We start from the raw sequence: 27180 nt of genomic DNA, 5'->3' as shown, positions 1-27180 counted from the left end.
TTATAAAAATATTATTTATAATTATATGGTAAAATTTATGGAAATTTGGGAAGCAAAGACATTAATTAATTGAAAATTCATAATGAAAGAAGTTGGCATTTCCTTCTGTCATATTTGTAAGATTTTATAATCATGCATGCCGATGTAAGATTTGTATGAAATCACTTTCCCTACCATATTAACAGTGTTGGTGGATTGTTAAGCAACTTCAGATTTTATTGAGTCAAATACATAGGGCAGAATTTTTACCTCATCGGGTGGGCCTGGACGCCAAACCGCCCGCCGCCCGCGATTGGGCCCTGACCAGGATTTCATGTTGGCTGGCCAATTCACAGCTTGCCCGAGGTCAGTGTGCACTATCTTACTTTCGTTTGGATCAGGCACACACATACCCAACGAAAGAAAAATTCTGCCCATAGTGTGGGACTGGAGTCACATGTAGGCCACTTGGTATGGTGGCAAACACTGTTCCCAGAATACCTGAATACAAGCCAGTTGGATTTTTACAATAACTGCAACTTTTCCTGGCTATTTCTCCCTTCTTGCTAGCACACTCATTACTAGATGTATTGCATTCCGATTCATAACTTCTTTTTATTTGTTCTTAGGATGTGAGCATCACTTGCAGCACCAGCATTTATTGCCCATCCCTAATTGTGCTTGAGAAGGTGGTGGTGTGCTACCTTCTTAAACTACTGTAATCAATGTCATGTAGCTAAACCAGGTGGTGCTGTTCGGGAGTTCCAGAATTTTGATTCAGCGACAATGATATAGTGCAAGGTCAAGATGGTGAGTGACTTGGACAGGAAGTTGCAGGTGGTGGTGTTCCCATTGTTATGAATAATGTATCATTTTAAATTGAATTTATATCTATATTTGTGTTAAGAAAGGTAAAAATGGTTTCAGTTAGTTTTGTTTATGATCCTTGGTGCCTGGGCATTTGGATAGACTTGTGGCTGAAAGGTTTCAAGTCTTTTGGGTTTGTTTGTATATATACTTTTTAAATGAGGTCTTACAATCCCTGAGGTTAAAGAGATGCATTAAAAGGGGTTGAAAGTTCAGTGATTCTGGAAACAACAAAAAGTATAAAAGCTTTATCGTTGCGTAGCGAAGTGATTTAGTGACACAGATACAGAAAAGACAGCGGTTCAGTGTTTATGTCAGAGAGGGAAAACAGGGATTTGAAGCTCTCTGAGAAGTTAAACTACAAGGCTAGTGGGACAGTAGTTAACTGAATAATCAGTATGGGACTCAGTAAAGTGATCAGTTTAGTGGAGGCGATACTGGAAGACTGAGTTGAGGGAACTCACTTGTCTGTTCTGCAGTTGAAGAAACAGTTTAGAATATGGTTTTTGGGTGTCTTAGGGAGAAATACGAGTTGGGTGAAAAGCATCAAGTAAACACTCAGGAAGTCACCGGAAGAAAACTGTGCCAAACGAGAAGCCTTTGTGTCAAGCTAGCAGTAACTCTTCACTGGCTTGTGCGTCTGTAAAAATATTGCTGGGGTAAAGGAATAATGGGAATTTGAATCATCACCTTGTATTTTTATTGAGATATTTCCAACTTTTTTGTCTGGTGTAATATAGTTCACTTTCATTCTTTTAATAAAAATTTTATTCTTTGTATTAAAAGTCCATCAGCAAATTCCAGTGAATTTGTTCAGTAACTTTCCTCCACGGTTTCTAAAAAAATGTTAGGATCTATCAAGCCAGGTTTCATTCTGGGATCTGACTTGTCCAGCATTAACATCAACTGGGATCATAACACCATGCATCTGCTCCCCTTATCCTTCTAGGTGTAAAGATTTGGAAGGTGCTGTCTTGGACGGTGTCAGGTTTCTTGATCATTGTTGGAGCTGCATTCATCCAGGCAAGTGGAGAGTATTACGTCATGCTCCTTACTTGTGTCTTGAAGATGATGGACGCTTTGGGGAGTCAGGAAGTGAGTTGCTTGCTGCAAAATCCCAGCCTCTGGCCTGCTCTTGTAGTCACTGTATTTATACGGTTGACTCAGTTTTCTGGTGAGTGGTAACCCCCCAGGATATTGATGGTGGGAGATTTGGTGATGGCAATGCTGTTAAATGTCATGGGGGGATGGATAGATTCTCTTTTGTTGGAGATGGTCGTTGCCTGGCACTTGTGTGGTGCGAATGTCACTTAACATTTGTCAGTCTGAGCCTGAATATTGACCAGGTCTTGCTGCATATAGACATGGACCACTTGTAGGGAAATTGACATTTAATGAGTAGTTTTATTTTAGATCACACAATCAGAGTATATCGATCAGTTAGACTTATGGTATACTATCCCTTTAAATTATAATCAATAGAAGACTCCAGCATTTAATATCATGTAACTCTGCTTAGCTTCATTTGACAGAGAAAGGCACCATGGGATTTTAGACACAATGAGGTAACATACTAGTGACTTAATTACAGAACAACTGCTGAAGAGGCCCCTGTTGCACTTATCTCCATACACAGAGCCACATTGACTTGCCACATTCAAGGTTGAATGGGCAAGCTTACATCCCCTCACATCGTAAAACCTTATCAGAACCTGGTGCTATCAGAAAAGGAAAGTTAGAAGGGCTTTATTGTATAGAGGACAGAAAGAATAACAACAGCTGGGTTCTGCATTAAGTTAGTTTAATTAACAGTGTTTTAGAAGAAAGCAATTACATTTGGCTCAATGTATTCTTTATATTTTTAGACTTTTATCACTAAAGACTATGTATTAATTGAGTGTATAAGGAGACTTTACTACCTTACATTTTAAACACTGATTACTGCCATGTACTTATATTTTATACACTCTATAATTTTTAAGTATTACCTATTTTATAATCATTTGTATTAGTACTTTGCAATCTTTTGTATTAGGCCTACATAGTTTTAAGGTAATAAGCAACTTTTCTAAATCATCCTTTTGTTTTAAAAGTAAAGTAACTAATTCCAATTACCAACAACCACAGAGAGAAAAACATCACCTAGCAGATGGCCTGTAAAGACAGTTATTGATAAAGGGTCTGATTTAATGAGGAACCCATACCAATTAAACAAAATCTGAGATGATGAGCTCAGGGTATTATTCATGAGGGCATGACAGCATGCCTCCCCTATCCTAAACAAATGGTCAAAGGAAGACACCAAAAATCCTTTTATCTTAGCAAGAAGTTATTAAAATAACAGAAATAACTTTATTGAGAAGGATAGTCCTACAGGTAATTGGCATTTTAAGAAATAAGTCAGAGAATAGTGAGAAGTGACACCAATTGATGACCATCACCTTTGGGGCCAATCACAGACTGATCATGCACCCCTTAAGCCAATTAGAAAATGGCCTTGCCTCCTTTAGGCCAATCAGGGTGCAATAACATCATTGATTATGCTGTGGGTTGTGGCTTGGAAAGAGTTAATAAGCAGCAGCTTTCACTGACCAGTGTGTACTGAATTTGAAACCGAAGGCTGCTTGTCAGCTGCAAGCAGAAGATCAGAAGACTCCACAGAGAGAGAGAGAGAGAGAGAGGAGATTGCGTGTCAACCTGTGCCCAAAGCTGAACTGAGAAACAAGAACTGTAGTACGCCTATAAAGTCGCTGACCTGCTGTGATAAGTATTAACTTATAACTTATTAAAGTTTCCTGAGTTACTTCACTAAACTGTCTCCTGAATAGTTAAAGTCTCAAATGAACAAAATTGGAATTTAAGTTCAAAAGAACTTACACACTTCAGCATCTGAGGAGTTGCATATGATGCTGAACATTGTGCAATCATCAGCAAACATTTCCACCTATGTTGGAGGGAAGGTCATTGGTGAGCAGTTAAAGAGGGTTGGGTCTAGGGAAATTTCAATGTGCAGCACAGAGCAACTCACGCTGCTAGCTGGTTGCACATTCAATAGGCAGTCTAACAACATGCAAGGTTAATAGGTGTTGCAGCTAGCCTCCAGCTCTTGAAGACAGTCTGTCCCACTTAAAGGGAAGCTGTATTGAATGAAAGGAGGTGACTGTGGAATGCCAGTGCTGAAATTAAGAGAGATTGCAGTTCACCAATGCTGCCCTGGGGGCCTGAGTCATGGGACTAAAAAGGAAAGATGAACTTGTTGGTCTTCCAGTGCAAAGAGTTGTCCCCGACCGAGTGTTGCAGACTGGCACATTCCAAAGTCCAGGACTATGTGCTGAGGGACGCACTAAAGCTTGGGGCAGCCGCCGCAAAGGCGCAATGGGGAAGGGTCGCTGCCTAAGACCTTTCTGCCACGGTGCACCGAGGGACTGGGAACTGTTTAAATCCCCTTGGGCTGTACAGCTCAAAATGAATGTCTGCAAATGATTGTAATATTTATTTTATTGATGCATTTCGTGATACACATTGTAAAAGTTGAACCTGATTGTATTTTTGTGATGGTGATTTTGAAATGGTTTGAAATGTTGTTGAAGATATTTTATGAATAAAATATATTTTTGCAAAAAAAAAGTAAAAAGGAAAGATGCTGTGCTTCTGTAGGGAGCCAGGAGGCCCTCAAACATCATCCTCAGAAGGAAAGGGGAGCAGGTGGCCAGGGAGGTGACCTCCCAGAATCTGGACATGAGGACCTGGTGACAATGCTGGAAAACTCACCTCATGGAGGTGGCCATGGTCAGTGAAGGACATGCTGCTTGATGCGCCTCACCACCACCTCTCACCCAGCAGCAGTTTCTAGGACTCGGGTGTCATGCCTAATATTCAAATCCACCACCTCACCCTCACACACCTTCCAATTATTACTCATACCCATTTCTTATTGCCTTCGCATACCTCATGTTTAGCTATGACAGGAACATTAACCAAATAGTGCAACACAATCGGTGATATTCTTCCCCCTCTTGTAGGATAATGTTATCCACAATATAAGGGAGAAAAGCTGAAGTAGCATATGCCAGGCACACCTTCATTCCAAGATTGTGCTGTGCAACAAAGGATCAGCTACAACGGAGCCTGTGACGTTAGCATTGCTGCCAGTATTTAAGGTGATGATATAGTGCCTTATGCCTCTTCTCAATTTCACCTCACCCTTATCCTGCTGGCACAATGTACAGCTGTTGTAACCAGGGACTTCCTGCTTTGCACTCTACCACGCCCTCTTTCACCCCAACTCTCTGCTTTTAATGCCAACTACCCAAGAACTGTCACCTGGCCAGCCACAGCAGAAAGACAGCGAGAGAGCGAGTGCAACACCAACAGGTTACTGGGATTGCTCTGTGGGAGTGGATCCATGGAATGTGGGCCTGATGTCTTCTCTCAGGGTGACAGCATTCATCCTTCCATACCACCAGTGTCAATGCTGTTGCCTCAGCCAGCCAGCCAGACTGCTGCTGCCCATGCTAAGAGATGGTACATGCAGTTGCTGGGCCATCCAGGCACAGACTGCTTGCAAAATCATCTGCCGTTTCCCTCTCGTTAAAGTCAGCAGCTTTCCACCAACCAAGCTGCAGCCACAGGGATGGCACTGCATGGGAATACTAGGAGAGGCAAAGGTTCCTGCAAGTCCGGCACAAAGGGAACGTAGAAAGGTGAATTGTTCATTATTTTATTCTTTTGTGGACGTGGCTGTCACTGGCAAGGCATTTGTTGCCCATCCTTAATTGCCCTTGAACTTCCTAGGGCAGTTAAAAATCAGCACATTTCTGTGGGTCTGGAGTCGCATGTAGACCAGATTTCCATCCCTAAAGATGTCAAGGTTACCATTACTGAGACGAGCTTTTAATTCAAGATTTATTAACTGAATTAAAATTCCTCCAGCTGCCGTGGTGGGATTTGAATTGTGTCCCCAGAGCCTTAGCCTTGACCTCTGGATTGCTGGTCCAGTGACATTATCCACAAATACATTCACTCATGGTGTAGTGGTAAAGATATCATGGAAAATTGTGGTTACTGCCTTTATTATATTAGCATGTCAATAAGATATGAAAATAAATCAAAACAGTGTACATCAAAAGTTTTTTTGGCTATTTTAAAATCGACTTTTGCTGAATCAAAAGATGTCTGCTACAGGTCACATGACTCAAGATTGACCATCTGTTCTAGAAGCTTTCAACAGAGATTACAAGAACAAAAGAGTTCCACTCAGCTTTGTGGAATCTAATACCCCATTGTAAGGCCATATTATAATCATGAAACTAGAAGACTAACAGGTGAACTGGTTCCCCAGCCAGGGTGATAACAAAAACAGAGACATCGAAACTTGTTATACCTGAAGAGGTGTTAATAGCCACCATTTCCCTCCTAAAGGAAGCAATGGATTTTGGCCAGAGGCATAGAAGCTACTTGTGAAGCTGCAATTAACTTATTAATGGGCCACATCACATGTCCCCACAATTCTAGCCTGTTGGACAGTTTTAATATTATGTTTCTAGCTTCACAGATAAGTCTGCTGCGTACTTCCAACCTGAAAGGATTAAGCAGCTGGCCGTTATCTCTCAACTCCTCGAAGCTTGTTTTATTTTAAAAGTATTTGACCATCGCCTGCTGAACAGTCTAAGAACAGAAACCCCATCATGCTGTATCCTCATTCAAGGACTTTCATGCTGCTGTATCCAACCAGGAACTCATCTGAACTGAACTCCACCATGAAGAAAAAGCCCTCCGGACTTTGACTTTTTTGATTCTGGAAATCATGTAAACTAATATTAATTTATCTGGTTCTTCTAACTGTTGTTATCCATAGCTGTAAAAACTCCCTTTTTCTGTCCCTTTTACTTTGTGTGCGTGCATGTGTGTGTGTATTTGCGTAAATCCACCACCCCGCCCCTCACAAGGTTTGAATGTGTAATAAACTAACCTTTCTGAGTTAATCATAAAGAGAGTTTGCTGTGTGTTACTTATAAAATCAGAGCACTCAAGCTGAGTATGCCACGGCCTACTTTAAAAACAATTCAAAAACATCTCTACTTATAGACAGATGGTGAGAGGATAAAGGTCAGTTTACCTCTCTCTCCTGTCCATAACAGTATGATCTAAGGGATGTTGCAATGCTGCATCCCAGATGGATGGTGAGTTGTGGAACAGTGGAGCTATGGCGGTAAAGAAAAGCAGTCCTATTAGAAGTGGAGTCTGAGCAGGCATTCTTGGACAGTCCATGCAGAGCAAATATGTCCCAGATAGCTCATCCTTGCCTCCTCTTGAGATGGCTTCCAGAATCCTGGTGGCATTGGCTGTGCCCCCATAGAGGATGCAAGAGACCACCACCAACTTGGACAGCCACTCTGGCATGTACTGGAGGGTACCCTGTGTGGTTCAGGTATCAGAAGCATTGCTTCATCTCAACGATGGTATGCTGCATGATGTTCCTGGTGGCTCCCATGGCTCTTGTTATATGCCGGCTTTCCTCATGTAGTCAGGTGGTGGATGTTCTGTGCTCCTGTCCTCGAGCAGCCACCTTCTGATTGTCCTTGGAAGTGCAAAAATGGTGGGGATAGCTGACTGTCTCAGAATAAAGACATCATGGCTGCATCCCAGATCGCAGGCATTCACTCACTTCATGGTTGCATACCAACAGCACATTGATGGTGTGGTAGCCTTTGTCATTTCTATACCTCTACCTTTTGACATGAAGACCTCACAGCCAGTGGGTTCTTTCTATGAACACTATTAACTCAACTCTCTTGAAATATAGGGCCTTTGTCACCTCTCAGATACAGCAATGGGTGGTGTAGTGGAAGATGTTGGATATGTCGCTCACTCTTGCCTTGAAAGACCCAATTGTATAATCAATGCCACTGTGATCTTTACAGTCACTGGCAATGTCATCCTCTGGTGTGAGGCTCCGAGTCACGTTGGAGGAGATGTAAAGTTCTGTAACCACCTCTTCAATGAACCTGAGTCACCTCAGGCACTACTCCTGGCTCAGACAGAGGTATGAAAAGTGTTCTCAAAAAACCCATGGTGGGTAGGACCTTCTGTAGAGAACCCTCTTGCTCAACAGACTTCCAAAAAAAAATCCACAGTATTTCACAGAATCAGAATCACAATGCAGAAGAGGCCCTTCGGCCCATCGAGTCTGCACCAACACCACCAACCAGTGGAAAGTTTTGCTCCTGATTCCCACTGACTTCAGTTTTGTTAGGACTTCTTGATGCCACACTCAGTCAAATGCTGCCTTGATGTCAAGGGCAGTCACTTTCACCTCACCTCTGGAGTTCAGCTCTTTTTTCCATGTTTAAACCAAAGCTGTAATGAGGTCAGGAGCTGAGTGGCCCTGGCAGAACCCAAACTGAGCATCAGTGAGCAGGTTATTGCTAAGCTAGTGCCACTTCACAGAATCACACAGTGCAGAAGAGGCCCTTCGGCCCATTGAGTCTGCACCGACACGTGAGAAACACCTGACCTACCTACCTAATCCCATTTACCAGCACTTGGCCTTGAATGTTATGACGTGCCAAGTGCTCATCCAGGTACTTTTTAAAGGATGTGAGGCAACCCGCCTCCACCACCCTCCCAAGCAGCACATTCCAGACCGTCACCACCCTCTGGGTAAAAACATTTTTCCTCATATCCTCCCTAAACCTCCTGCCCCTCACCTTGAACTTATGTCCCCTTGTGACTGATCCTTCAACTAAGGGGAACAGCTGCTCCCTATCCACCCTGTCCATGCCCCTCATAATCTTGTACACCTCGATTAGGTCGCCCCTCAGTCTTCTCTGCTCCAATGAAAACAACCCAAGTCTATCCAACCTCTCTTCATAACTTAAATGTTTCATCCCAGGCAACATCCTGGTGAATCTCCTCTGAACCCCCTCCAGTGCAATCACATCCTTCCAAAATGTGGCAACCAGAACTGCACACAGTACTCCAGCTTTGGTCTCACCAAGGCTCTATACAACTCCAACATGACCCCTCTACTTTTGTAATCTATGTCTCGATTGATAAAGGCAAGTGTCCCATATGCCTTTTTCACCACCCCACTAACATGCCCCTCTGCCTTCAGAGATCTATAGACACACACGCCAAGGTCCCTTTGTTCCTCAGAACTTTCTAGTGTCATGCCGTTCATTGAATACTTCCTTGTCAAATTACTCCTTCCAAAGAGTATCACCTCACACTTTTCAGGGTTAAATTCCATCTGCCACTTATCTGCCCATTTGACCATCCCATCTATATCTTCCTGTAGCCCAAGACACTCAACCTCACTGTTAACCACCTAGCTAATCTTTGTGTCATCCACAAACTTACTAACCCTACCCCCCACATAGTCATCTATGTCGTTTATATAAATGACGAATAATAGGGGACCCAGCACAGATCCCTGTGGTACGCCACAGGATAATGGCTTCCAGTCACTAAAGCAGCCTTCTGTCATCACCCTCTGTCTCCTACAACTAAGCCAATTTTGAATCCACTTTATCAAATTACCCTGTATCCCATGTGCATTTGCCTTCTTTATAAGTTTCCATAAGTTTCTCCACAGCAGAAGTCAGATACCTCAACTGCAAGTTGGATGCCTGTCCCTATAAAATAGCAATTGTGGGGCTGCTTTGTGCAACTAAACATGTTAAACCGAGAGTGATTAGCAGAGGCGTTCAATGGATCTGTGCAGTTGAAATTTCAGCAACGTGTGCCAGACCAGCTAGAATGACTGTTTGACATCACAATCTGACCTCTCCTTTCCTTACAGGTGCAAGCACTACACACCTACCCCAGTGCCCTGTCCAGGATGGGACAAGTGGCCAACAGAGAGGCTGGCGCTATTTAATGCCTGGCTTCTGCAGTGCGGGCACCAGCCACGCTACAGAGCCCAATTTCACACCCATAGACTCAATCTCTCCTCATAGGGCAGCTCTCTAATTCTATAAATAAATCTAGTGAATCTTTGTTGCTCTCTAAGGCAAGTATATCCTTCCTTAGGTAAGGAGGAAAGAAAGACCCAGGTGTGGTCTCAAAAACCTATTTAATTGCAGCAATATTTCCTTAATCTTACACTACAGCCTGCTTGCAATAAAGGTTCACATACCATTTACCTTCCTAATTGCTTTCTGTAGTTGCATATGACTGTGATTCATGTACAAGCAGATCCAAATCCCTCTGAAACTCAACATTTAATAATCTCTCACCTTTCAAAAAAATACTCTGCTTTTCATTTCAAAGTGAATAATTTCACACTTCCCCACATTATACTCCATTTGCCACCATCTTGTCCAAGCATTTTACTGGTCTATATTCCTTTGTAGCCTCTCTACATCATCGTCATACTTACTTCCTTACCTAGCTTTGTATCGCCAGCAAAGCTGGATATATTACACTCAGTCCATTCATCTAAGTTATTGAGATAGATTGTAAATAGCAGAGGTTCACGGACTGATCCTTGTGGAACTCCACTAGTTACAGACTATCATGCTGAAAATGACCTGTTTATTTCTGTTTTCTCACTGTTAGCCAGTCACCAATCCATGCTATTACCTCCCCATCCCATGTGTCCTAAGCTTGTGTAATAACTTGTTATAAATATTAATGTTCATCTCCTAAAACCTTAGAAAAAGCAGAGCGAGAACATATCCCACTTTTGGCTAAATACATTTTCTGAAATAGGAACTGTAGGATACAATTCTTGTAAGACACAGTGGTTTGAAGTTCAATTCACAGAATACAGCCAGCAGAAACAGCATACTAACTACTTGTAATCTTGTTGCAGTGGCAGATAGGAGGGCCCCATGAAAAAATGGTGAGACTATTGATTGGAGTAGAATAAATACACTGTGGCAGCTGCCAGGATATAGTTCTGATCGTCACATATAATATGGAGATGAAAAGAATGGAATGACTTCTTATTCAGAGGTGCCATAGCATTGAAAAAAGAATAGTCCATATGACCAAATGGGTTTAAAAAAAAATACATTTGTTCACAGGGTGTGGCCATTGCTGGCTAGGCCAACATTTATTGCCCATCCTTAACTGCCCCTGAGAAGGTGCTGGTGAGCTGCCTTCTTGAACCACTGTAGTTCATGTGGTGTAGGTGCACCCAGAGTGCTGCTATGGAGGAAGTTCCAGGATTTTGACCCAGTGACAGTGAAGGAATGGTGATATAGTTCCAAGTCAAGGTGGTGTGTAGCTTGGTGGGGGGGGGGGGGTTAGAGAACTTATGGGTGGTGATGTGCATGTCCTTCTAGGTTGTGGAGGTCATGGGTTTGGAAAGTGCTGTCAAAGGAGCCTTGGTGAGTTGTTGCAGTGCATCTTATATATAGTACACACTGCTGCCACTGTGCATTGGTGGTGGAGGGAATAAATGTTTAAGGTGGTAGATGGGGCGCTAATAAAATGGGCTGCTTCGTAGAACCATAGAAAACTTTGTCTTGGATGGTGTCAAGCTTCTTGTTGTTGGAGCTGCACTCATCCAGAAAAATTCAGAGTATTCCATCACACTCCTGACTTGTGCCTTGTAGATGGTGGACAGGCTTTGGGGAGTCATGAGGTGAGTTACTCTCTGCAGAACTGTCAGCCTCAGACTTGCTTTTGTAGCCACAGTATTTATATGGCTGGCCCAGTTCAGTTTCTGGTCAATAGCAACCACCCGAATGTTGATGGTGAGGGATTAAGTGAGGGTAATGCCATTGAATGTCAAGGGGAGATGGTTAGATTCTCTATTGTTGGAGATTTTCATTGCTTGGCAGTATTATTTGCCACTTATCAGCCCAAGTCTGAACGTTGTCCAGGTCTTTCTGCATATGGACACGGAATGCTTTAGTATCTGAGGAGACATGGATGACGCTGAACATTATACAATCATCCCTATTTCTGACCTTATGATGGAGGGAAGGTCATTGATGAAGTAGCTGAAGCGCACAAGGAGACTATCCTGAGGAACTCCTGCAGCAATGTCCTGGGAAAGAGAGGATTGACCTCCAACACGTACAATTATCTTTCTTTGTGCTGGGTATGAGTCCAGCCAGTGGAGAGTTTTGCTCCTGATTCCCATTGACTTCAGTTTTGCTAGGGCTTCTTGATGTCACACTCAGTCAAATGCTGCCTTGATGTCAAGGGCAGTCACTCTCACCTCACCTCTGGAGTTCAGCTCTTTTTTCCATGTTTAAACCAAAGCTGTAATGAGGTCAGGAGCTGAGTGGCCCTGGCAGAACCCAAACTGAGCATCAGTGAGCAGGTTATTGCTAAGCTAGTGCCACTTCACAGAATCTCACAGTGCAGAAGAGGCCCTTCGGCCCATCGAGTCTGCACCGACACATGAGAAACACCTGACCTACCTACCTAATCCCATTTACCAGCACTTGGCCTTGAATGTTATAATGTGCCAAGTGCTCATCCAGTTACTTTTTAAAGGATGTGAGGCAACCCGCCTCCACTACCCTCCCAGGCAGTGCATTCCAGACCGTCACCACCCTCTGGGTAAAAATGTTTTTCCTCACATCTCCCCTAAACCTCCTGCCCCCCACCTTGAACTTATGCCCCCTTGTGACTGACCCTTCAACTAAGGGGAACAGCTGCTCCCTATCCACTCTGTCCATGTCCCTCATAATCTTGTACACCTCGATCAGGTCGCCCCTCAGTCTTCTCTGCACCAACAAAAACCCAAGTCTATCCAACCTCTCTTCATAACTTAAATGTTTCATCCCAGGCAACATCCTGGTGAATCTCCTCTGCACCCCCTCCAGTGCAATCACATCCTTCCTATAATATGGTGACCAGAACTGCACACAGTACTCCAGCTGTGGCCTCACCAAGGTTCTATACAACTCCAACATGATCTCTCTACTTTTGTAATCTATGCCTCGATTGATAAAGGCAAGTGTTCCAAATGCCTTTTTTACCATCCCACTAACATGCCCCTCCGCCCTCGATAGAGGGTCAGCCATGATCATACAGAATGGCAGAGCAGGCTCGAAGGGCCAAATGACCTACTCCTGCTCCTATTTTCTATGTTTCATAGCATTGTTGATGACCCCTTCCGTCACTTTGCTGATGATAGAGAGTGTAGACTGATGGGGCAGTAACAGATGATGTTACACAGAAACATTGACTCTTGAGGATCCAGACACTGAGAAATTGAAGAATTGTCTCTTGCTGGTCATTTTCCTTTGGAACAGTTATTTTTGCCATGAATGGATCAGTGATCTAAATCCAGATCCATATTTAATTCATATTCTAAATTGGTCAGATTTCAGATCTTGCAGATTCTCATTAAGGTACTAGAAATAATTGACAGAAATCAATCAGATGTTTATTGCCTATTAATTTTATCGTTGCGCAGCACATACTCAAGGTAAATTTTGGGTTTGTCTCTAATACTTTCAATGATCCAAAATTGAATGGTGAAAATCAATATTCAGGTGATTCTGTCTGTTGGCTGTTTTATATGCAATGACCAGAAGTGTTAATATTACATTATGATACCTGGACTTTGAACAGTAACTAGGCACCATCAAGACAGTACAATATTTTTCAGCTAATAATATATATTAAAAAACTCAAAACATTTTAACAGAATAACTTGTTTCAGTATTTTTAAAGCTAGATGCACTATGTGTTACACAATGATTCTGTTTCCCAGCATAATTCCATAAAATTTTAATCTGCACATTTCAACTATGAATGCTCTTTTTCCATGTATAATTTAAATGAGGTTTATTCCACAATTACCTCATATCTCAATAGAAAGCATCAACATTATGCACTAACAAACTTATACAACATATACATTACATATACAACATTGTATGTACAACCATATACAGTTTTAATTCTACAACCTACAGAAATGTCAGTTCATTGAAGTGCTGAAGTAACATTGAGGAAGCATTTTTAAAATAAAACACTGAAATAGCTACGTCAGGATTAGCTATGGCGATTGTCACTGCTAGCTATTCCGGATAGAATGCTGCCCTTTATTTGTTACATAGAAACATCGACTTTCTGCTAAATCACAGACATGACTTTATGGCTAAGAAATAGGGTAACTCCTAACTCCTGAATTTCTGCCAAAAACTTTCAGACTGTCTTATTTCCCTTTTTTGGCTTTAATCTTTGTTTTAAAATCATTTTTTAAAACAGCAAGATTTGAAATAATGAAAAAATTATGACAAGCAATTTTTTAAACTGCTATCCAAAAATATTGTGTTTGGCAATTGAATTTCAGTACCAATACACATCTTTTCAAAAGTAAAGCATGGTATTAAGCAGCAATTCACAATCAAAAAAAATCTAAACAGTTGTTAAGCATTTCTAAAATTGTTTGCAGTATTTCACATATTGCTATGCTCATTTTTGTTATGCTCCACCACTATATCCATGCCCTGTACATGCACAAGTCTGTATGAACAGCCATCCAAATCCACACATGGGGATGAGCAAACCCCTTATGATCTGGATAAATGAACAGCTTTATGTTGATATCACAAAGAACAAAAGTTTAAAAATATTGCTTGTGAAACCAGTATTTCTAGAACAAGCCTCAAACACAGTGTAAAATGAAAGATCATAAATGGATACTGACAGCAGAAAATTAAACAAAAAACCCTTCTGATTCCAAGCCTTCAAAATGGTCATAGAGAAGAGTGCCATCACTTTTGTCACATGCACTTGGAAAGGGAGTATAAAGACAAATCATGTATCACTGTTATAACATAGGCTCATGCTTTCCTAACCTCAACCTCCAACAGGATGGCACTGCCCATTTAATTTGCAGTCTGTAATAAATGATCTTTCCAGAATTTCTGGTGGTCAAAGATTACAGAAAAAATGGTAAATATTTCCAGCAGTTTGACATGAGTTGGTTAAAGTTGCAACCTGCAGCACTTTAATTTAGTGTTTTGTGATCAGTTGTCATATTAAAAGGTTAGGAAGTCATTGGCCAACTACTCAGTAAAGAATCGCTGTTTAGCATTTCCATTTCCCCTTGCAAAGGCATTCCCAATGATCAGTTTCTTCCCTCAGTGCAACAGGACACTTATCAATTGATGCAGAATATGGCCTCTGTTTCTAAAACACCAATGTCATTGGTACACAAATTCACAAATATTCAAACAATTACAGTCCAATAAAATATAACAGTAACACATTTTCTTAATGACAGTATTTCAATTTCCATTAAATAAGATGAAATGAAATGTAATTGTGGCAGTGAGCACCTCTTTATGTAAAAGTTAACGCGAGTGATATGCTGCAATAATGGCCCAGATTTTGCTGTGGTGATATACAGTTAAACTGTCAGTTTTCACTGTCCTTATCCAATGAAACTGATAGCAACTTCAGCAGTCTTGACATGTGCAGAATAATGCCAATATCCTGAAAATTGCCGTCAGTGAGTCTACCCTCCTCCATAGGGTGCACTGTAGAGGTTGTCACAGGCTGCAATCTCCATTGCAATTATGATTTGATGAAACCTTCCACTTCTATACTGTTAGCCTCGCTGTAAAAACCCTCGAGAAAGCTACACCTCATTCAACAAGGTTTATCTGGGTTTTTAACGACGTACTAACTTTAAAATTACTGCTAAATACCCTCACTGGCCCTAAAAGATAATTTTATATCTTTGAATTGTCAAATTGCTCCAAAAACACATTTTTAAAATAAGTTTTCTTTCTTAAGTCTGTTTATCTTCATTTCTATTTGACTACAGTCATATATTTGTTTTACTATCTGAAAATTTAAATAAAAGCAAAGGATTCAAGTGCTTTTAACTTCCTGGTGCTTAAATTTGCTTAATTGCCTACCTGTTTGCTGACATGATTGTTGCTGCACACCAAAACATCCCCTTGGCTTGGCACCAGATCTAAGCTGCTATCGGACAAGGAGAAATTCCTGCCCTAGAGATTGCCAGATCTTTGTAGGCAGCCCTCTTCGAGGCTGAGTTAGACAGATTTTTGATTGACAATGGAGCCAAGGTTTATGGGGGGGCAGGTGGGAAAGTGGAGTTTAGGCCACAATCACATCAGCCATGGTGGAGCAGGCTTGAGGGGTTGTTTGGCCTACTCCTGCTACTATTTATGTTATGTTATGTTAAAACCTTATGTGCTGCAAACTCATTGCTGACCAAAACACATACACATAACAGAGTATGAGGGCTGAATGACATGTCACACTGTTGAGTTCTATTTAGCTCCACTATGAAATAGTAAAATGAAAGGTTATACCCCCAGAATTCTCCTAAATGTCGTTTCAAACTTGCTGGGGAATAAAATGAGAGGGATAAACCTCCACAGAGAGGTTATACACATGGTAATCTTGTGCATCTCCTTTCATCCAATTTCAGACCCAAGTGCTGTTCTTAGCTATGCTAATTCAAATGTAAGAGATATATCATAGGCAATTTATGTGTCATTATGCCCTATTTGTGCTTAAAAATTGAGCGGTAGCAGTTTCAAAATCAAGTGGTGAGTAAGTTATGGCAATATACTGTTGCTTGGACATTTACCCAGAATTTTGTTGCATCCAGATGGTTGGAATTTTTGTCAGAAACATCATACATATATGCAAATTGGAGTCAAATAATTCAGTAAAGTAATTCAATAATTTGCCCCCTGACCACCAGCACTTCCTGCTCCCACTCACCAACCATGGCTGAAGGGATCCTAATCTTCTGTTAGGGAAAGTTGGATGGAGTATTTAGAGACAGTTCTTGTGGTTTAGGCACCTTACACACAGAGTTATGTATTTGTTCTTGCACATTCTGCATTTGGCTTGCTGTTCAAAGGTCCTATTACTACATATTTCTAACGCAAAGTAACTTCCTATTTAAGGCCCTTCACAAGTAGCCACCCCACCTGATTTCCCACCTCCAGATTGGTGATCTGATAATTGGGAACTACACGTGGAATCTTCCGTGCCCGCTGGCATTGGACGTATTCGGCGGGTGTGAGCGGACAATATTGCGAGAAGGCCAAAAATCGCTTTTATGACATTGTGAAACCAGTCTGCAATCGTCCGCCCAGCCTGTCGATGGTGGGCCGCGTTTCCCACCATCGGACATCAGGAACCTCATTGTAATACATCAGCATATCGCTATAAGACTAGTCCACTGGACTCATCGCCCCCAGCTGGATCGTCTGCCCAAGTCGGCATGATTGCACACCGACCTATTTCACAACAGCATATAAAAGGTGTGCACTTGGCAGGCTGCACTTTGAGGGGAACTCGGGGGTGAGTGCACAGTAACGTTACGGAGTGGTCGTGGGGGACATCTGTTGGACTTCAAGGTTGAGGCAGGTTGGACGGGGGGGGGTGGGGGGCAAAGGCTGCCTTACGGTTGAAGGTAGCGCACAAGCACATGCGGGGGGATATTGGGGGCGGGGGGTGGTGGTGGGCGAGGGATGTGGCCACGCATTAGGGACACCTTGTATAAAGTGACCATTCCTCTGCAGCTAAGGCAAATCAGACGCAGCCACATTGACATGATAGGAATTGGGCAACGCAGAGGCATCAAGGTGCCACCAAGTGCTCCAGGCCTTTTCACCCCTCGGGCACAGACTGCAAACTAATGAGCGTTTTAATGGACTGCAGAACAGTTGGACGACTGGGCATGTTGTACAATCTCCTTGCGAAAGCTGGCTGTGGAGCAGTCCATGAGGCCACGGATGCCATCGTCGCGAGGGCACACAACTTTGTGCATTTCACTCGGTACCAAGACAGCCAGGTTGCAAGAGCGTTGGGATTTGCCCAGATCTCTGATTTCCCACAGGTGCAGGGTGCCATCGACTTTACTCACGTGGCGCTCAGATCTCTGTCATGACACACGGTCAACTATGTCAACCGCAAGGGATTTCATTCGCTGAATGTTCAGCTGGTGTGCGACCATCAGAAATGCGCACGGTTTCCAGGCAGTGTGGACGACTCCTACATTCTCAGTCGGTCAGAGACCCCTGACATCTTCTAGGGTCCACAGAGGCTGCAGGGCTCGGTGACAAGGGCCACCCACAGAGGACGTGGCACATGACACCTGTGCGGTGGCCTCAGACTGCAGCAGAGTAAAGGTGTAATGAGGCTTATGCTGCAACTTGCAACTTGGTGGAGCAAACCATTGGGATGCTGAAAATAAGGTTCTGGTGCCTGGACTGGTCTGATGGAGCCCTGCAATATAATCCACAGAGGCTGTCATGCATCGTTGTCGCCTGCTTCGCCCTTTACAACCTGGTGCTGCAATGGGGAGAGGAGCTGGCCGAGGAGGAGACACAGGAGCTGGAGGCGTTCTCCAAAGAGGAGGACGTCGCCGGTGATGAGGGTGAGGAGTTCCTTGTACTGGTCAGGCGAGGCAGGTGCACTCGGGAGGCCCTCATGGCTGCTAGATTTGTGGAGGATGATGATGACAAGCAGGAGAGACTCTGTCGGCTGTCTGGCAGATGTGCCTGTAAAAGCAAGGAGAGATAATTAGTGCATGGCAGTGGCCTGTGCAACAGGACACATCACGCACAGCATGGTTGTCTGATGGATGTTGCATTGCTAGATCCTCACTTGGTAGAGCACCGACGACCTCACCATCAGCACAGGAACAGTCCAAATTCTTGCTGGCCAGCTGGATGACTGTTTTCAAAGTGCGTGAGTACCTTGATTTCAGGCATTCCTCTGCTGGTAAGCGACCTCTCCCTTTTGTTGTGTGCCAGCTTGTCCTGCTTGAATAGAGATGGAGAGAGTGTAAGCAGGACGTTTGCCAGGCCAGATGATAAGTTTGCCTGGCATGTGTGGGTGGTGAGTCGTCCCATGGACGCGATGAGGACAATGAAGATGTGTATGAGAGAGTGTATGATGATGTCCCTTGAACTGGCAGTGAGTGAGGGCCCTGTGGATGTGTGTTGGGTTTGTGAGCGTGTGAGCTGAGAGTGATGAGAGGAGTGACTTACCCTGGCAGAATGGAGATCATCATTCATCCTCTTGTGGCATTGGGTGGCTGTCCTCTTTTGCAGGGTGCTTGCGTTGACCACCGCCTCCCAAGTCAGATTAGTGAGGTTGCTGCCCATCCTGTGGCCAGAGTGGGGGTACAGGATATCACAGTGTGCCTCCACTGCATCCAAATGGCGCTTGAGGGATGCATCATTGAACCTGGGGGCTACAGTCTTCTTGCCTTTCAGGGCAGCAGTCGTACGCTGGAAGCACTGAGCGGTATGCGCGCGACTGGACTTTAAATATGGTGCCCAGTGTGATGAAATGGCGAGGTGATGGTGTGGCTGGCAAATGAAAGCCTGCGCACTATGGAAACGTTGTGTTTCCTGGGATGCATAATTAATGCAGCGGGTTTGGGACGATACAGTGTGAAAAGCTGCCATTGTGGTAGTGGGTAAAACATTGTTTTTATCCACCTGCTACCGCACTTAGTGCAAATCTGGGACAATTCCACCCTACCTTTCAAGCTGGCAATTTGACTAGATTATAATGAATTCCCATTGCCCTTCTGTCTATGGTCCACAAGGTGTTTGAATGGCTTGTCCTTAACTAGATAAAACCAGTTTTAAAAGCTGCTCTCTAAAATGAACAGTGGGCTTTGGAGAAGGAAAAAACTGCTATAACCAGGGTCCTTGCACTCACAATCAATTGAGTCAGGTTCCAGAAGCAGCTGAAGACTGGGGCTGCCTTCAGAGACCTGTCATCAGCTTATGGTACTGTCTGGTGCAAATACCTGCAACTGAAGCTTTCAACAATCATTCAATGCCATAAAACTCCCAGGTTTATCAATGCCCTAATGAGCAACCACAAGTTGCACATTTATCTAGGTGACAAAATTAGCCTGACAAGGATGTTCAATAATGGTCTGCTCAAGCCCTTTTCAACGTCCATATAGTAGACATACTTAGCGCCAGATTCCGGAAGTTTGTCTATGTCGATGACATAGCATTACTGATGCAGGCATCGCCATTAGACAAAGCAAGTAAGATGCTTACCAGAGGCCTGAGCCTACTAAAATGCTACTTCCAGACTCTGGCACCTCTTCCCAATCCAGTTGTGTTGGCATTCCATTTGAACAATGATGCTGTTGGGAAAAGAAATCCACGGCCCAAACCTTCCGATCGGGATTGGATCCCATATTTCCGACCCTGATCAGACAAAAAATTACCCACTTACCTTCCTCCGATTTTTCTGGGTAATCTTCCTATGAAGGATCCTTCCAAACTGACTCAGCGGAGGAAACCTTGAAGACATCAGCAAAGGGAATCCGCTCTGAAGCCATGCTACTTTTATCAGCACTAGCTGCTGTATTCTGGTATGTAAAGAGTTAAAATGTCTCAAAGCTTCTTTGAAAAGCGATGGAGAGCAGGTAAGTGTTTAAGGGGGTAGGATGGGTAAGGGGGCAGAGTGGGGAAGGTAGGCTGGGTGAAGGTGGCAGCTGGGTGGGGCAGTGAAGTCAGGTTGGGTTGGAGGGGGGGAAGTCAGGTGTGAGCTTGAGTCAGGTTGGGTGGGGGGTGAGTCAGGTCAGGGGAGTTAGAGGGTCGGGGGAGTAGTCAGGGAGGGATGTTGGTGGGTTGGGGGGCTAGTTGGGTGGTGGGTTGGGTCAGGTTGTGTTGTGGGGGGGACATGAGTGTGTGTGACTTGGGGAGGAGGGGTGGTCAGTTGTTTAGTTACCCAGGAGTTAGACTAGGTTTTTTCCTGTCTAACGTTTCCTGAGTAACTATCCAGGTGAGCAAGTCAGAACTGCCCAAAATCTATGACTCTAACGGGAGTTGAAGACTTTTTTGAGGGCCCTGAAGAGCAGGAATCAGTGCATTGGGACTTCTGAGGGGTTTTAATAGCACAACTTGGGGAGATGCGGGGGTACATCTGGTCTCCAACCATCTGGAAGATCTGGGCCAATGTTTCCTTCTGTGGATGGCAACTTAACTAGAAGCCCCGCCCAAAGTACCTGGGTGTCATCCTGCACAGGTCTCTCACTGATCAGCTTCATCTCTTCCATACTGGACATAAAGTAAAAACCAAGGTGAACCTTGTCTGGAAACCCACTGAACAGTCAAGGGGGAGCCCATCCAGATCACTTTGCACTGCAACAGTGGCCTAACCTACCTTGTTGCAGAATGCTGCTCTGCCTTGTGGTGCTGCAGCTGCTGCACAAAATCATGCAGCTCAATGCCATCATGAGGACAGTGTCAGGGATGCTTAAATCTACTCCGAATGGTTTCTAATACTGCCCCCACATTGTCCCAGATGCTGTTGCCGCAATGCCATTGTGCACCATGAGATGGAAGAAGTCCTGAATAATGCCAATCTTCCCATTCACAAAGACCAAAAATCTCCAAAGAAAGCACTTAAAATCATGCTGGCCATTTGTGAGAAACATCAGCTAATATTCATGCAGCTGCTATCAACCCATTTTTTGGAATCATGGGCAGCATACAGCATAAAAAAATCACCTCATCACCAATCCAGTATCAAAGGTCCCTGGTTTTGACCTTCCTCGAAGACTGTGAACAATGCTCAACCAAATCTGCACAGGGCATAGATTTGCAGCCACATGCTCCATAAATAGAAGATAAGGGACAACCCAAAATGTAATTGTGGCCATAAGTTTAAGATTATGGAACACATCATATCAACCTGCCCACTAACGTCTGTTATGGGGGGGGGCACTTCATTTTTTCACTTGGCATCTCAGGAGGCCATCAAATGGATAGCTGAACCAGACATCTCATTAAACTTCTCCTGTCACACGAAAATAGTAGTAGCACCAAAATCAAATAGGCTGCATGTTGACCACTTCAGGTGGCCATTATGTGCGCCTGATTAACATTCAGCAGAAAAATTGTCTCCAATAACTTTTATCAAAACACTGCATTCTCCTCATTAAAAAATGTTTAAGGACAGAAAATTAAATAATTAGGAAAGAGGGGTCAAATTGACCAGGTATTCAGGTTATCACTTACATGGACAAAAAACATACTTAATCCTGCACATTCAGCAATTTGGTGTATCTAGTGAAAGATAGTTGCTGTGTATGTAAGCCAATAAATAATAACTGTATAATTCTACACAGGCATATCAACTATCTACCCCTTTGCTGTTTATATTTTTGTAATCAAATGTAGATTGACGTTTAACTTGACGACTTTTTATTTCCATCTATTTTATCATCCTTACAAAATTACATGAATATTGTATCAGTATACATACTTCTATATTTAAAAAGACATTCCATGCTTTACCTGACGGAGAAACCTTCACTGCTCTGAAAGCTTGCATTACTCTCACCTTGATGATGGTTCAGTGTTTTGATTTCTCTCTAACCCATCAGCATGACTAATCAATCATTAAAGAAGAAAAAAATGAACATTTAAGCCTTCCTTCCTATTGTTTAAACTTACATGTATTTTAGTGACATATTGAAGCAAGACTGAGGTACGTGTTAATGGACTGGTGTTTGCTGATCAAGTTTCCTTGATTTGTTCATAAATTAATATTGAATTGCACATTGCAAGAATCAATAGAACAAATTTGAAAGTGTATTCCATGTATCGAATTTCTGGCACACTTTCCACACACAATACTTATATTTAATTACAGAGCATTTAGTTAAACAAATTTCGGTAGCTACACCTTGCTTTATTCCCAAGGAGTAAAGTGTATTGTTTAGGGCAATGATAATCCTGATCCCAGTGAAATGATAAATGTATGCAAATGATCATAATTGTTGGCAAGCAATTCTGCTAAACTAATATATGGTAGGATTCAAAAGATTGTTCATTTGCAGAGAATAAACATGATGCATCACAGATGACAGTGATCGATAAGCATTCTTTCACCTGTACAAGGCATTCATAACTCACTGGTATGGGGCTTTCACATGCATGAAAGAACGCAAGTAACTCACTGTCACCCGTGAGCTATTATCTGAGTCTTTGGCAGCCATAATCATAAGAAAAATATGTTGCAGTGATAGGGGCACTATAATAAAGTGCTTTTCTTGCTGATTATCATCTAGGATTCTTCAACTATTTGGTTCGCAGATCATTAAAGAGCTATGAAATACTTTCAAGGAACCATAAACAGTACAAGTTATTATCTATGATCAAAATACAAAGATGAGTTTAGATTTTATTTATCCCTTTTCAGCGTATTTAGTCTGAGCCTATGATTCCTCCAGCCAAACTGCAGGCTGCAGTTTCATCAGACTTGTTTTCACTTATTCACATGAAAGTGATTAACAATAGAGAAGTGAGAAACAATAGATGTACCAATGCACAACAGGCTGCATTCTACGGGTACCAATTAGTGGGAAGGAGAAGGGGGAGCAAATTTGAAATTACAGAAAAGTGAAAATGCTATAGAGTAGGTATAATGGGGGACTTAAGTTATCCTGGGATTCTTATCTGAAATGGAAGAATGTGTGTGGCTACGGGGAGAAGGCAGGGGAGTGGCACTGGGTGAATTGCTCCTTAGGAAAGCCAGCACTAACACAACGTGCTGAATGGCTTCCTTCTATGCTGTAACCATTCTGTGACTCTAATACAGACTGGGATAGTAATAGTGTAAAGGGCAGAGAGGGGAAGAGTTTCTGAAGTGTGTTCAGGAGGATTTTCAAGATCAGTATGTTTCCTTTCCAATTAGGAAGGAGGCATTGCTGGATCTGGTTCTGCTGAATAAATGGGTCAAGTGGATCAAGTGTCAATTGGGAAACATTTAAGGGACAGTGATCATAGTATCATAAGGTTTAGGTTAGCTATGGAAAAGGACAAGGAGCAATCTAGAGTGAAAAATAATTAATTGAGAGAGGGCTAATAACAGTGATATGAGAATGGATCTGGCCCAGATAGGTTGGAAACAAAGATTGGCAGGCAAAATTGTAACAATGGATTGCCTTTAAAGAGGTTAATAGATTGGGTACATTTGAGGTATATTCCCTCAAGGGGGAAAGGTAGGATAAACTAAACCAGAGCTCCCTTATGATGAGAGATAGAGAGTAAGATGAAGAAGAAAAAGGGGTGCATATGACAGGTGTCCGGTTGATAATAGGCTAATATTAGTACACTAGTAATACACAGAACCAGGCTGAATATAGGAAATTCAGAGGAGATATGAATAAAGAAAAGAGAGAAGCTAAGAGTATGGGAAGAAATAAACAGCTAATATAAAAGTGAATCAAAAGTCAAAATAGGCATATAAATAGTAAAAGAAGTGGGGCTGATTAGGGACCAAGAAGGTAATTTATGTATGGAGACAGAGGGCCTGGCTGAAGTACTGAATAAGTATTTTGTATCTGTCTTTACAAAGGAAGACATGCTGCCAAAGTCAGGGAAAAAGGAGATAGTTGAGACACTGGATGGGCTAAAAATTGATAAAAAGGAGCTATTAAAAAGACTGGCAAATGCCTAGAGTTGATAGATCACCAAGACTGCATCGGATTCATCTGAGGATATGGAGGTAAGCAAAGGTGGAAATTGTGGAGGCACTGGCTATAATCTTCCAATCCTCTTTAGATACAGGGCTGGTGCCAGAGGACTGGAAAACTGCAAATGTCATACTGTTATTCAACAAAGGGTGTAAGGATAAACCCAATAATTACAGATCAGTCAGTTTAGCCTTGGTAGTGGAAAAGCTTTTAGAAACAATAATCTGAAACAAAATTACAAGTCCCTTGGACAAAAGTTGATTAAAGAAGAAAAACCACAACAGATTTGTTAAGGGCAAAGTTGATTGAGTTTTTGATCGGTAACAGAGAGGGTTAATGAGGGTAACGTGGTTGATGTGGTATACATGAACTTCCAAAAGGTGATTGATAAAGTGCCACATAATGAGCTTGTCAGCAAAGTTAAAGCCCATGGGATAAAAGGGACAGTGGTGGTATGAATAAGAAGTTGGCCGAGTAACAGGAAACAGAGTAGTGTTGAACAGTTGTTATTTAGAATGGAGGAAGGTATATAGTATGATATGGTGTATACCCAGGAGTCAGTATTGGGACCACTGCTTTTCTAGATATATATTAATGACCTTGCTTTGGGTGTGCAGGGCATAACTTCAAAATTTGTTGATGACACAAAACTTGGAAGTATTGTGGACTGTGAGGAGGATATGGTAGACTTCAAGAGGACACAGCAGGCTGGTGGAATGGGCGGACATGCAGAAGATGAAATTTAATGCAGAGAATTGTGAAGTGATACATTTTGATAGGAAGATGAGGAGTGGCAATATAAATAAAGGTTACAATTCTAAAAGGGGTGCAGGAGCAGAGATACCTGTGGTATATATGCGCAAATTATTGAAGGTGTTAGGGCAGATTGAGAAAACAGTCAATAAAGCATGTGGGATCCTGAGCTTTATCAATAGAGCCATAAAGTGCAGAAGCATGAAGCATGTTAGTTTTGGTGACTCTTAATAAAAGATTCTAGTTAGGTCTCAACCACAGTATTGTGTCCAATTCTGGCACCTCACCTTAGGAAGGATATGAAGGCTTGAGAGAGGGTGCAGAAAAGATTTACAGGAATGGTGCCAGGGATGAAGGACTACAGTTATTTGGATAGATTGGAGAAGATGGGCTTGTTCACTTTAGGAACAGTGAAGGTTGGGAGGAGATTTGAAAGAGATGTTCAAAATCATGGACAGAGCAGATAGGGAGAAACTGTTCCCATTGGTGGAAAGGTCGAGAACTGAAGGGCACTGAGTTAAGGGTGTATGGCAAAAGATCCAAAGACGACATGAAGAAAATCTTTTTACGCAGCAAGTGGTTAGGATCTGGAGTGCTTGAGAGTGTGGTGCAGATTCAATCATGGTTTTCAAGAGGGAATTGGATAATTAACTGAAGAGAAAAATTTGCTGGGCTATGGGGAAAAGGTAGAAGAATGAGGCTAACTGAGTGGTCTTGTAGAGCGCTGGCACAGACACAATGGGCCCAATAGCTTCCTTCTGTGTTGTGACAATTCTATGATTATTACTGTATGAAAGCAATACAAAATATCAAGAAACATTTGTACCTGTCTTGTAAAAAAAATGAATTCTGTTTGGGAAAGAAAATCAAAGCAGCTAAATCAAATTACTTAGCTCATAAAAGACAAATTCATATCTGATAGGTATTTTCCATCCTTACTTTTGGGTACCTGAGTCTATAATACAAAGGGTATTTGTGCAACAGTTATATTAATATGATCTCTAGCACCAATATCTTCACTGGAGTGAACAGATTGCAATCTTGTGATAAGTCAAAATTCTTTTAAATATAAAATAAAATGTAAAAAATAAGTTGGCAGTTAATTTCTTGTATAAAGATGGTAGTAAATAATAGAAGAACAAATTATTAGTAGCATGATTTAGATTTGATTGATCATACTACTAATTAGCTGTTCATGTTTCCTTTCTTAATAATAATATAAATAGGAAGAGAAAAAAACACACAAAAAACTCTCAGTTTGGTTAACCTAGCGATAGGAGTTTTCTCACTTTCGAGACCAAGTGGAACACTTTGCAGCTGTTTGACTATCCACCTGATAGCTTGTGAAGAAAAAATAACTGACATTGTCTGTCATGTTCCACAAGTTCACCTACAGGTTCATAGAGTGGCACTATGGGACACTCCATGGTCAGCATCAACCTGTTCTTTTAGCTTACAAATTTTCGTGCATTGTGGGGCATTCAAAGAATAGAGTGTGGAGAAAAATTATGATATTGGAGCATTGGAGAGTGCTTTCCTAGTGTACTGAGATTTTTTATTACCAGTCTATTCAATGCTGCTACATAGTCTAATCTCAGTTAGAACTACTACAAAAGCAAAATATTGTGGAGGCAATGGACTTTGAAGATGAAAATTTGGCGAGGAATGAAATATAAACAATTGATTCATTACCTATCATAAGGTTTGAACCACTGTGGAGAGAAACAGAGATAACATTTCAGGTAAACGTTAACTCTGTTTCTCACCACTGATGCTGCCTGAGTATTTCTTGCTTTTTCTGTTTTTATTTCAGATTTCTAGCATCAGCAGTATTTCACTTTTGTAGTAGTTCTGAGATTGGACTATGTAGGATCATTGAATAGACTGATGATATAGGTAACAAAAAAATCACAGTACACTAGGAAAATACTCTCCAATGCTCCAATATCACAATTTTTCTCCATATTTCACTCTTTGCATGCCCCACAATACACTAAAATTTGTAAGCTGGAGCATATCTTTTCTGGCAGGCTCTGATTCATAATTGATAGTGCAAATTACACTGACTACCTTTTCCTAGACGAATGATAAAGGGTGCTTTACAGAATATGGTCAGGCGACAGTGGAATAAGACTTGTGCTGTTCTG

The sequence above is a fragment of the Cetorhinus maximus genome, chromosome 16, assembly GCF_964194155.1.
Source record: "Cetorhinus maximus chromosome 16, sCetMax3.hap1.1, whole genome shotgun sequence".
NCBI lineage: Eukaryota > Metazoa > Chordata > Chondrichthyes > Lamniformes > Cetorhinidae > Cetorhinus > Cetorhinus maximus.
The sequence above is the reverse complement of the archived record's forward strand: the minus strand, read 5'-3'. Positions refer to the sequence as shown.